Below are 13,633 nucleotides of genomic sequence, written 5' to 3' on the forward strand. Positions count from 1 at the left end.
AGTTAAATTCATTATGAATGGATATATAAAAATTGAAAAATTCTTCACAAGAAAGTGAGAGTTACGCTTAAGATGTAACTATTCTCTCATCCCTATCTTTCACATCCATCCACTCACTCATGTATACAGTCATTCACTATTTCATTCAGTCATTCATTCATTAATTCATTCTTTCATTCATTCGTTCATTCATCCATTCATTCAGCCAATCATTCATTCATTTATTCCTTCATTCATTCACTCACTCTTTCATTCATTCACTCTATCCATTCACACATTCACTCACTCTTTTATTCCAGTCATTTGTTCACTCACTCTTCCATTCATTCACTCATTCACACACTCTTCCATTAATTCACACATTCGTTCATTCTTTCAGCAACTCTCAGTGGCGGCTCCTGGCTGAAAATAAATGTATGCTAAAATATAGGAAATACACTTAAAAAAATCGTTAAAATTTGGTTTACCTAATCATTAGCAGCGTAATATGAAGTCTATGCTGCTCTTCTTATTGCCACAGAACTGTCAACTGCTTTGGAATTGAATCCCTCCATGTCGGCAACCAGCAACGAAAATTTTAAATTAGAATCGCATTCCGGTGCATTCAGGCTATCTGTCGGAGGTTTAAGGAGTAGAATAGGAGTACAGTATCGTTTAATTAAATTTTTTTCAATATTACTTATTTACTTACAAATGGCTTTTAAGGAACTCGCAGGTTCACTGCCGTCCTAACATAAGCCCGCCATCAGTCCCTGTTCTGTGCAAGATTAATCCAGTCTCTATCACCACATCCCACCTCCCTCAAATCCATTTTAATATGATCCTTCCATCTACGTCTCGGCCTCCCCAAAAGTCCTTTTCCCTCCGGCCTCCCACCTAACACTCTATATGCATTTCTGGATTCGTTCATACGTGCTACATGTCCTGCCTATCTCAAACGTCTGGATTTAATGCGAGAATACAATGCATGCACGAGGGGCTGACAACTAGAGTGGACCAAGTCCACCAGTGGATTAATACAATCTCTGATGAAGAAAACTTAGATTTATTCATGGTCAAAACAAACTAAGTCCATAACTCATTTGTTACTCCACAGAGGGCAGTATTTCCTATGGAAGGTAAAGGTTGCTAAGCGTGAGCCAGGAACTTTAAGACTCAATTTCTCAAAATTATTCTAGAAGGACTTGGTCCACTCTGGTTGTGAACCCCTCAAATAAGCTAATAATGTTATAAACAATACGTTTCAAGTTTTACAGGAAAGGTTAATAATTACCATAAGGATAAAGTAGTCGCCCCTACATTCTGCAATCAGGACTTGTAAACAGACACAAACTCACAAATAGTACACGACTGCTCCTCAGAGATGTCGTGACGGCCGCGTTGTTTGTAGATTGTAACTCATCTACAATAGTCATTCACTTCTGATTGGTTGTAGATTTTATGAAACGCCAATGCGAACGAGTCATTTCAATTCGCTGCTTGCTCTTGCAACTCACACTGTTTATAATTGGAAACCATAGATTACGTCATACATCAAGAGAATGTGCGCATGTGCAAGATTCGCTGCATTTCACTGCTGTTTATTGCGATAAGGCAGCCGTGGCGAGAACGTGACTCGCGAGACATTGTGGCTCGCAGTGATAGCTGTTTCTAACCTCCGCCAACCCCCACTCTCTCACTCACTGGAGTCAAACTCCGTTCCATTTGTATTTATCTCTGACCTGCGAGTGGCATATGTCTCTCTCGACACCATGTACGAAAGTTCCAAGTAGGATGGGAGGACGCATTTTTTTGCTGTCAATATGGTGAGAATATTAAATGTATGATTTATTTACAAGTATTACTAGCGAAAAGGTTGTATAACATAAAATGGCACTGTACTACATGTTACTGATGAAACATTAAAAGATTAAATGTTACTGTCATCATCATCATCATCATCATCATCATCATCATCATCTCTGTACGTCGACCCTTTTTCAGCAGATGTTCGAATAATGCGGTTAGCTCTTCAATTTGAACTCACTGATTTACTATGTGATGTCAAATGAAAGCTAGATGTAAGGACTTGACAAATGTTGAACTTTCAAATCTTTGCCAGAAAATAAATATCCGAAGCTTCGTTCTTTCGCTTGCTCTGTTGAAGCCATGTTCGCTACAACTTACGTTTGTGAAAAATTATTTTCAACAAATAAAATAGTAAGAACCAAATTTAGATCACGACTGACAGACAAATACCTTCGTGATCAAATACGACTAGCAGTAAGTGACATAATTCCTGATTTTGAAACTTTGTCGCAGAGACATTCTGAAGAGAGTTAATTTTAGGTTGTGATATTGTTCATTTATTGTTCATTTCTTTCGTCGTTACACGTACTAAACATTAGTTTGTAGCCTTGTACTGTATAAAATTATATTTAAGTGCGTGACGTAAGGCAAATGAAAATCCGTTAATAAGTCAGACAGTTGCTTCACTTCCCTTCGGGTGTCCGCCTCCCTCCATATGTGCTATGCACGTTGCAGGTTACACAGTGGCTCGGCGCACGATTACATTTTCGCCACCGCTGCGATAAGGAAATCAGCACACATTACCGACTGGAACTTGCAGACGACGCACAAGCTATAGACAATAGCAGTTCCCGATTCTTGGCACAATGGAAGGCGTAAAACGAATGAAAGATAAAATAAGTAAGATTATGCTAAGGACAGAAAATTACCTGTGCACTGCAGCACATACAGAGCAGCCGCCATTGCTCACTGTATCACTCACTCAACCATCCATTCATTCACTTCTTCCATCCGTTCACACATTCATTCTCTTTTTCATTGTTATCCAGTCACACTTTCATTCACTCATCCATTCATTCAGCCATCCATTCATTCACTCTTTCATTCAGTAATCCATTCATTTGCTCACTCTTTCATTCACCATACATCATTCACTCATACATTCATTCACACACTCACCTAATCACTCCCTCCTTCCATTAACACATTCACTCATTTCTTCATTCAGTCATCTATTCATGCACATATTAATTAAATCCACTCATTCAGATGTAGCGTTCTGTAAAGTTTTCTATGAATTCTCCCGCTTATTTTCTCATGAACACCCCATTTTCTCATACTACACAATCCTTTCTGTTAGTGATAGTTCAAAGGAAATCACTACTTCGCGCCACATTCTCATGAGACTAATTTCATTGGTTCCTTCGGGGAGATCTATATACGGATGAACGTTTATACTCTCTCTTTTTCTCAATTTACCAAGAGATGTTCTATTTACTTTATCTAATATTTATTGGAACTTTGCAAGCTTACCCTCGTCATTTGTAGGTCATAAATAATAGCAGTTATTGCAGACCAATTAGCAGGAAGAGTCACATACTCTGATAGTTTATCATGCATCTTTACAATGGAGCATGTAACAGAAGTGCGGGGCACAAGAAGAAATAATCAGCTGTATGTAGTTCCCTAGCTTAGAAGAAGGGACATGTTTCTCTAGACTTCTAGAGTGACCAACTTCTGTAAATTTTGGTAGTCAGTGATACTTCATCTGAATCTTATATTCCCCGAAAGCTGGATCAGTTACGGTGCTTACGTGCATTGGGCGTCGAGGTGCCCAGACCTTACTGATGTCGATTTTTGTCTGCTGAGTGCATGAAGGGTGAAGTGTACGAAAACAAAGTAAACATAAAGGATGACCTGGTCCCTTGCATAATGAATAGTGCTTCCCTCTTAAAAGAACAAAGGGACTTCCGAAGAGCAACACTTACTGCTTTAAAAAGAACAGACAAGAACATTGAACTGTTATATATCTACCATGTAAATAAGCCATAAATGTAATCATAAAGACATTTCCTTTCTATCTTACCACTGTAACATTTGTTATGTGTAACATTCAAAGAGATGCAACCACACCCATTGAAAACTAGACACATGTATTTATTAACTCTTTTACTAACAACACTCCATACTATCACCAACACCCTAAAATAGTTAGTATTCCTCCTGATTCATTCTGTATATTGTCAAAATACGTCTTTTTGTCTTACAGTATGTCCGCCATAGATCCGTCTTAACTCAAGTTGCACAAACACTCCAAGAATGTTGGCTAAAGAAAAATTCTGTTCACTGAATGAGAAACATAATTTTTGTAATGATATTTAGACGTTGTTCGCATTTAAAACCTATTACTTTAGTTGTCTTAGTAGGTGCACCGTTACTCCGAAGGCTAAAATGTTGGCTTTTGGCGCTAAGAAACCGAGTCCCTGGTAGGTATACTTGAATTTGTGATGGACAAAGGCAGTGTTAAGTGGTAGATTTTTCCGAGACACTCCCGTTTCTCCACCGGAATTTCAAAATTGCTCTAGTAATCACGATATTGATAATACTGTTACATTGCAGACCACCTCCCGTGTTGCATGAGGGCAATACTCTACGGAAGAGAGTCCACTCACAATTGCGACGTGTTCTACCTACAGGGGTACACTTCAATGAAACTGCAGTTAAATCAACACTCGCCATTAAAAAGGTTGTCTTAGTAAAACAAGGTTAAACTATACTTTCATTAAACTTATGTATAACAGAGGAAAAAAGTCATTCGGATGTGAAGGTAACTACAACGCGACTAATTTGTCTCGTTAGAGAGTTATTTATGTAAGCACAGCAGGTACACTAGCGGCGCGTGCAGGTATAGGCCAGGGGAAATGTAAATTGACACACGAAATAATCACTGAATATAGGTTGTACGTTGATATAACTATTGTAATGGCTAGACAGTGGATGCGGGATGACTTAACGTTGAATGTAGGTGCACATTTACTATATGTTACATTTTTTCATTCAGTTCATTGCCTCAACACGTTTTAAACGTAAACAGACGACATGTTGCAGTATCTCCGTACAGTGAGAAGGAAAAGAAAAATAACGTACTGTAGTAGTGTAGCATATACCTTGCAAGTTCAGTCCTCGTCATCATTGACGCAATTACCAGCGTTACAGTAAACGACGATATATTCTCGTAAGTTGTTGAAGGTGAATCGTCTTCGCCTATCGCTTAAACAGTTTTTGTATCGAGAGAATTTCTGAAGAAAAACTCTAAAATGGGGATCACTCAATTTCTTTAGAGGAATATTTGCACTGAGCATCATGTTGCACGTGTCGTTTAGACCCGCATAACTAAATGATGATGATGATGATGATGATGTTGTTGATGATGATGATGATGATGATGATAATGATAGTATCTCAGATTTCATTTCAACGCATTTCCTGTGCGATGTACTGTTGCAATGTTTCTCTATAGCCTGAGTTGTTCTGGTTTTTATTTCAATTTTACATACATTACACACGATATTGTCTTCGTTAATACATAAAATGTCACTCTCATACTTCTTAATTGCACTTCGTATCTCTAAGCGAATTTAACGTTTTGCCTTCGACATTATAACTGGATCAGCACTACATTATTCTACTCGTACTAAATACTTGAGCAGGATAACACAACTGCACACATTGCGTTGCAATGTGGACCGGGGTTCCTTCGTTATGTACGCTGCTGTACTCGCCAGGTACATACAAAAGACGGACGACGCGACACGTGCCGTATACTCCGATACGAAACAACTTCACTTTTCCTTAAGTCATCCCGCATCCAGTATCTAGTAATGGCATATTTTGTGTACTTTTCTATAAACCCTTTAAAGTGAGGATTGTTCAACGTTTTAAATGGACTATTGCAACTTATAATCATTCGACACAAATCCTGGCAAAAGTCATATTTCATATTTGAAGCGGAATTTGAACTTGAATTTTTATTTTCTTTTAACATAAGAGCAACTTTTTTCGTGTGTGTCTGTGTATTACATTGATGTTCTATCGAGTGTTTTGTTATCTTTTTTAATGCACACATATATAACCGACACTTAATTGCTTCACCAGTATCTCTACTAAAAATGTGGACACCATATTCTTGAATTAAATAATACACCCTATGTTTTTAATATTTTTCTTCGGCATTATGATCACTTCACTGAACACAAATGAATAATATGTTTACGTATCTCAATGTTCTCTGTTCACATACGGAGGAGGACTGACTGAGAACTCAGAGTGGCAGTTGTTTTCGGTGTTCGCTTGGTGCTCTCTGCGGACGGTACCGTGTTGTACCTAGTTGGGATGCCTGCTCACCTCATGCCATAGTCTATGCGTACAGTACTTGTAAACCGTGAACATGACTTTTATTTGAGTTTTTTCCGCTGTCTACTTATGTAGCTTATAAACTTTATTTTTCTTTGTAGAATATTTCTCTATAAGCTGAAGTCGCCACATCGTCAGCTGTATCATATTTACTCCAGAATACAAAACACAAATATTAATTTAGATAACAACGCATCACTTTAATCCAAAACTAAATTAGAAGCAACAACGAGTATGCGTATGGTGTTACGTCACTAATACTAACAAAGCATAACGCAATATAGTTGTGGGTGAAATAATATTCTAAGTCCATACAGGGGACTTTATAATTGAGTTCACTGTAGTTTCCATATGTTATTAAAATTCATAGGTCTGAAAAGTTGCGAAGTTGGGAAAATGAATAATTAAGCTGGACAGTGAGTTAAATCACAACATGGAGAGCGAACCGGCAGCGGCATTCCATTTGCTGTGGTTCACCGACTGTGAGGTCAGCACGCAGCCGATTCTTCCGTGCAGCATCAAGCGAGAGGAATCCACTTTCAGAGAAAGGCTTTGCACTATGCATTGCATTTATATTTTAAAATACCCCCACATGTCCTTGGAAATGGCTTCACAGAATAGTACTTGTTTCAAGAACGCAGTACATAATATTCAATACAAGCCCTTGATGATGATTATTATTATTATTATTATTAAGTAAGTAGGCTTAAGTAAGTAAATACATAAATACATACATACATAAATACATACATACATAAATACATACATGCATGCATGCATGCATACATACATACATACATACATACATACATACATACATACATACATACATACATACATACATAAAGTGTTCTGTCCGTGGGCAAGTCTTTCAGGGAAAACTCAGCTTTCTCCAATCTTTCCTATTTTCTGCCGTCCTCTTAGTCTCCGCATATGATCCACTTAACTTAATGTTACCTATCATCTGGCACCTTCTTCTGCTCCGAAATCTTCTCCCTTCACCATTCCTTCCAGTGCATCTTTCAGTAGGAAGTTTCCTCTCAGACAGTGACCCAACCAATTCCTTTTTCTCTTTCTGGTCAGTTTCAGAATCATTATTTCTTCACCCACTCTTTCCAACACAATTTCAATTCTTATTCTGTCTGTCCACTTCACACGCTCCATTCTTCTCCATATCCACATTTCAAATGCTTCTATTCGTTTCTCTTAATCTCGTCATAATATCCATGTTTATGCCCCATGCAATGCCACACTCCACACAAAGCACTTCACTAGTCTCTTCCTAAGTTGTTGTTCCAGAGATCCGCAGAAGATGCTCCTTTTTCTATTAAAAGCTTCCTTTGCCATTGATATCCTCCTTTTGACTTCCTGGCTGCAGCTCATGTTACTGCTTATAGTACATTCTAAGTATTTGAAGCTGTTCACTTGCTCTACTGCCTAATTTAGAATTCCCAAGTTTATCTTTTTTTAATTTTGTTGCAACAATCATGGTGTTAGCCTTTTTTGCATTATCTTCATTCCATATTGCTCACAGCTGTCATTTAGCTCCATTAGCATATCCCTCAGTATCGTCTCCTCTTCTGCTAACAACGCCGTATCAGCATTAATCTTAACTTATGCATTTCATTTTTCTTCCTCCTACTTTCACACGCGTATATTAATAATATTTAGACTTCGTTGAATTGCCACATGCAGCATGTAATCAGGTTGCCGATGTACGGTAGTATAGAAGAGGTGAGCGACCCGCCGGTCTCGTAGTATAAGCAATTCATGTTAAGAGATGTTACCGGTCCAAATAGATAGAGCAGCTACAGCTAATGTATTCCTATGTAAGCACTTGTTTTTGCGTTACTGTGGTTGGAATAGTCAAAGCTTAACATTTGTTCAGTGCAGACAAGAATTCAATCAAACATACTACAATGAGAGTGATGCTGTTCCAAACAATTGCCCCTGGAATACCCTTACCACGGCAGCCAGTCTTGACCCGTTGGGAAACGTGGTTGGATGCTGTTAATTATTAAGCAGAATAATACGGAAAAATAACGGAGGTAATTGATGAATTGGATAGCATAGACAGTTCCGCTGTTGCAGCTGCAAAATCATTGCCTTCTCAACAGCTATTGGAAGATATTCTGTTCATTGATTCTAATTTTAAAATCGTGTACAAAAGCATCATCCTGTTAGAATTGTCTAAACTACAACTCTCAGAAGCCCAGAATATAGTGGCTAAAGTATCACAAACCGTTATCCAAAATAACAATTCACTAATTTCAGAAAAAGTTAATGTAAGTTGAGAAACATTATTGCTGAAAATTCTGCCTATTCACAACTTCTTCTTATAAATTATGTACTATCAGGTCACGACAAGACGGCTGACGTTGGTGTACTAAAAAGTAGTGGCTTTCCGTTCTTCAAATATGCACCTATTACAACTTGTGATTTTGAACGAACATTTTCCCAATATAAAAACTGTTTGAGTGACCATCGGAGGAGGTTCACTTTGCAGTCGCTCAAAATGTACGTAACTCTTCACTGCAATGCACGTATTCAGGGATAATGTGAGTACATTACATTAAATTTTAAGAGTTAATATATATCACTACAAAATAATTGTGTATTTACATGTTTAGACATTTCCTACTTCAATGATCATTCATTATATTTCTTGAATGCAGGATACAGGTTTTATTGTAACCGCAGTATACTGCTCAGTGTTTACATCAGAGGCACACTCCATCCGTTGCATGTCCCCTTCTCATACAGTCTATACCGCGTACGTAGTAAACTTTACGATTCTCGTGGCAATTCCACGAAGTCTAATAATATTCATATCCCACTTGTATCGTAAGTAGCTATACTGTCCTTCAATTTTAATTTCAGGCTTCCTAATTTATGAATGGAGATATATTGATGAGAATGGTCATCTTCCCCTTATTATTCATCTGTGTGATCTCTATACTCCTTTTCACGCGACTTAGTTCATGTAGGTCCCGGCTTTTGATCCGTCCAGAACGATACGAGCCATTCGCGCTTAAATAACGTTGTCTAGTTGTAACGTTACAACACTCACTCGCTGTCAGTTATGGTAAGTTAAATATCACATGCGCCCAGAGTAGCCACGAAGAAGATGAAAAGTACAGATCTCGGATTTTATCTCTGCCGATGAATGACAGTTGGGATCGAGCAATTGTCATGGTTGAGGGCGTTGAGTACTGGAGTACAGCAAAACAAAAGACATCTGGTCACCTTGCTCCCAACAGAACTGTTTTCCTGTTAGTAATGTGTGTGTCGGAAGTCTGTTCTGGTCTGCAATATTGCCAGAGTTACAGTTATTATCATTAATATTATCATCATCATTATCATTATCATCATTAATATTATTATTATTATTATTATTATTATTATTATTATTATTACAGTGTTACAGAAGTCTAGCTTATAGTAGTTAGTGCTTTAGTTTCGTAATTACTAATAGTTCAAAGCGTTGTAAATTGTGTACTAATAGTCATTTTAATTTCACCGATCATGTCCAAAGTTAAAAACAAAAAACTGGGTGGTCAAAGTCGGGAGCTGGTGGCGAATGTATTATGTTTTATGAAGAATGAAACAGGTCGGTATTTCTGTCGCTAAATCACAAGAGCGGACAGCGGCTGCCACAGGCATATCAGAGAAATCGGTGCATGTGATAAGAACAAGAACTATCCACCATTAGGCAAGGAGAAGCCAGTTCGTTCACATCACCAGATAAAAATCCCGAACGTTGTAAGAATGTTAGGAACTTGGACGAAGAGCAAGACGAAGGTTGAACATTTGTAATAATCTTGAAAGGAGACGTACAGGTATGCTTCATTCCAATTCAGTTATTTAGCAGGTCTACAATGAATAATTTTCATATTGTGAAAACCATAATAAAGCTTCGTATCATTGAGCTTATACAGTTAATGTTAAAACAATTGTACAAAATACTTAGGTACTCAGGGTTAAGCATTTGGGCGAACCTTTTTTTAATACACTAGTACAACCGCTGCTTTTCCTCTACCTGTCTACCGCAAACTATGACGTCGCTCACCGGCAGAGATAAAATCCGAGATCTGTATGAACTAACTCGCGTGATCAGTATTATGCAGTCATTGTCTGCAATGATTTCATTTGTGATTATACCTTTTTCCTAATACGACTTGCGGTAATGATGGCTATTCTATAATTGCTGGTGAAGTGCATTATGGTATTGTATTCATAACTCGTTTGCATTTACTCGTTAACTTTTATGCAGTATTTTGAATACAATATAATTACATCTTTTCAAATAGCAATAGTACGTTAATGTAGGATATCGTTAAACAATACATTTATATTAATTTGAGACATTATACCTAGTGTTTCAAAATGAATATCGGGGTTTTAAGGTTTTATAGTATTTATTACATTTAACGTACAATTGTAAATAATACACCAAATGAAAGAGCAACTCAAACAGTTTTGCTACAAGTGCTCAATGTGAGCACCATTCGTCACACGGCACACATCGAGTCGATAAGCGAGTTCTTCCCTAACCTTGATCAGTGTGTCTGGAGTAATTGTTGCAACAACTGCTTCAATCCTCTGTCTTAAGTCTGGTAGGTCAGCTGGTAGCGAAGGTACGTACACACGATCCTTTATGAATCTCCAAAGGTAAAAATCGAATGGCGTTAGATCTGCTGAACGTGGAGGCCATGCGAAACAAGCTCTGTCATTCGGCCCCTTTCGCCCAATCCAGCGGTCGGGTACAACGTCTTTTAACCAATCGCGTACTTCTATATATGCGTTTCCTTAAAATTCTCCACACAGACGTCGCTAATTCACGACTAGCCTTCCGAACAGATTTCTTGGGACTAAGCGTGAAAGACTCTCTCACTCGTTCAATGGCAGACAGAGGAAACAGTGCGTGCGCGTACAAAAACTGTTTGAGTTGCTCTTTCATTTGGTGTATTATTTGTAATTGCACGTTAAATGTAATAAATACTACAAAGCCTTAACTCCCCGATATTAATTTTGAAACACCCGGTATTTTTCTGCGAAGGTAGTTGACGTCAGATACTTTACGAATGTATTGTTTAGAGCAGAGATGTCAACGTCCGTGCCATCAGTATGAAGTTGTGGCACAGATGGCATGTCGCTAGATTAAGTGCGCGGCTATGTATCCAGCAGGATACTGTTGTCACTGTACGCGAGAGCCGTGTTTTGATTGATCCTTTCTCCGTTCTTATACTTTCAGTTTCTTGATTAGTTTTGATTTTACTATGCCCTTGAAGTCGGGATAAATATTATTAGCAACAGATATACGCAAACTATTTCTCATCAGATTATTGTCACTCATCCTCACTCTGTGTTGACGTTTTAGAAGTTTCGTAACAGAAAATACCTGCTCACAGACTTACAAACATGGCTATTGTTCTTGCAGCATTTTCATTCAGGTTTGCGAATTCCATTTGCAATGGTGCGTCCTGAATACCCTTCAAATCTACTGTGAATGAAATATCAAAAACAGAGAACCAGATTCAACTTAGCTATATATTACTTTAGAACATTATACTCTCAATCGCTCCAGTAGATTACTCCTTCAATCATCCTCGACATGCGCATAATAATTCTTATGCTTGGTATCAAAGTTTTTGTATATTACATTTTTTATTTGCAATGTTTGATTATATAAGAAACTATGGATTTAATTATATATAATTATATAAGAAACGTTTAGGCCTACTATTTGTGTCAAAATTCTGACATAAGAAACGCGTTTCCTATGGAGGATCGAAGTATTTAATAGTACTCGACGAACAAGTTGCAGATGCACACGAAGCCATCCCTTTCCCTTAACTAAGCACGGAAAGAGAAGAAATTGCACATACAATACTCCTGCGCGCGCATACAAGTAGTTTCGTTCAGACCTCGATTGGCGCTGATAGCTTCGTGGCTTGCCTCGGAGCCATAGATGAAGCCAATACCACAGGTAGAAGAAATTGACATCACTGGTTTAGAGCTTTCTGCGTGAATATTCTTAGTTTGAGAAAGTACGAGTATAATAATTAGTCGATTGTGTGTACAAGATTATATTTCATATCGCATCCAACTTCTTCACGAACAGAATCGGAGTCTATTTGTGCAATACTTTTTTAAAGGTTATGAGCAGTTCCAAATAAAACATTGTTAATCTGGGTCTACACTATATAACAGAACACGTTATATAACAAACTTTGTATGGAACATGTTTCTTTAACTTGCTATATTTGTGTTGGTATCAAACTAACATTCTTGTAATAAATTATATAGCCCGATAAATGAAATAAATGTCACGTTTGAAAATGACGTCGAGGGCAAATGACGTAGTTCTTGCTGCTGCTGCTTGTGTGATTCTGACAGGAAGTAGTAGGCCTTTTAAACGAAAATGTTGGGTGCAACCATCTTTACAAGCTATAAAACAATAAAGTAGAAGTAACCTTTTAGCAGATCTTAAGAGAGATGCTAGTGATTACTTGGCAGAAGAACTTGGATGTGATGGAAGTTTCAAAAACTTTGCCAGAATGATCAGTTCTGATTTTGAATATCTTATAAACGTAATCGGACATAAGATAAGTAAGAAAGACACTTCATTTCGAGATGCAATACTGGCGAGAGAAACCGTTATTTTAAGATTTCTTCCAAGTGGAGATTCCTACAAAATTTTAAGCTATTTGTTCAAATTCTCAAAGCAGAGCATATCCAAGATTGTACCAGAGTATGTGAAGCTATCACTGACTCATTTTGTCTCTTAAAAACAAGAGCATCTTGAAGTACAACCATTTTGATTTGTAGTGAGCGTTTGCTCCATATCCACTTTACCCTTTCTTTAATTCTATTTGGAACTGACCAATGAGAATTCTCATTTTCTTTTCAACCTCTTGCACATCCATTTTCATATTAACACTCAATTCAGCCCATGCGTCGTGCTTTTTATTTGTCTTTGTAGGCCATATCAGTCGCGGATCCCATAGTACCCGTTTTCTCTGTACAACTCATTTAACTCATAAGTTGCAATCTTGTTTCACTACATTAAGCCAAATTGACTTCGGAACACAGATGAATAATCACGCCAAGCGCAGAGAGAATGCATACAAGATACTACGCAATAATGCAAAACACATGACGTGATGATTCCAGCAAGACTCAGTTCGTAACCTTTTTATGTAGCGGATGTGTTTTATAACAAGTTACATGATGCGCAAACATGTTATATAACGATGTTTTATAACATCCTTTGATCTTTACCGACATCCGATGGATAACATATAACTTGCTATATAAAAAAACTCATGTTATATAATATTTTCTTCCCGTTCCTGCAACAAGTTATATATTTTGTTATATAACGTGTTTTGTTATATAGTGTAGACCCAGATTTATAATTTTTCACTGA

The sequence above is a fragment of the Periplaneta americana genome, chromosome 13 (genome assembly GCF_040183065.1).
Source record: "Periplaneta americana isolate PAMFEO1 chromosome 13, P.americana_PAMFEO1_priV1, whole genome shotgun sequence".
Taxonomy (NCBI): Eukaryota; Metazoa; Arthropoda; class Insecta; order Blattodea; family Blattidae; genus Periplaneta; species Periplaneta americana.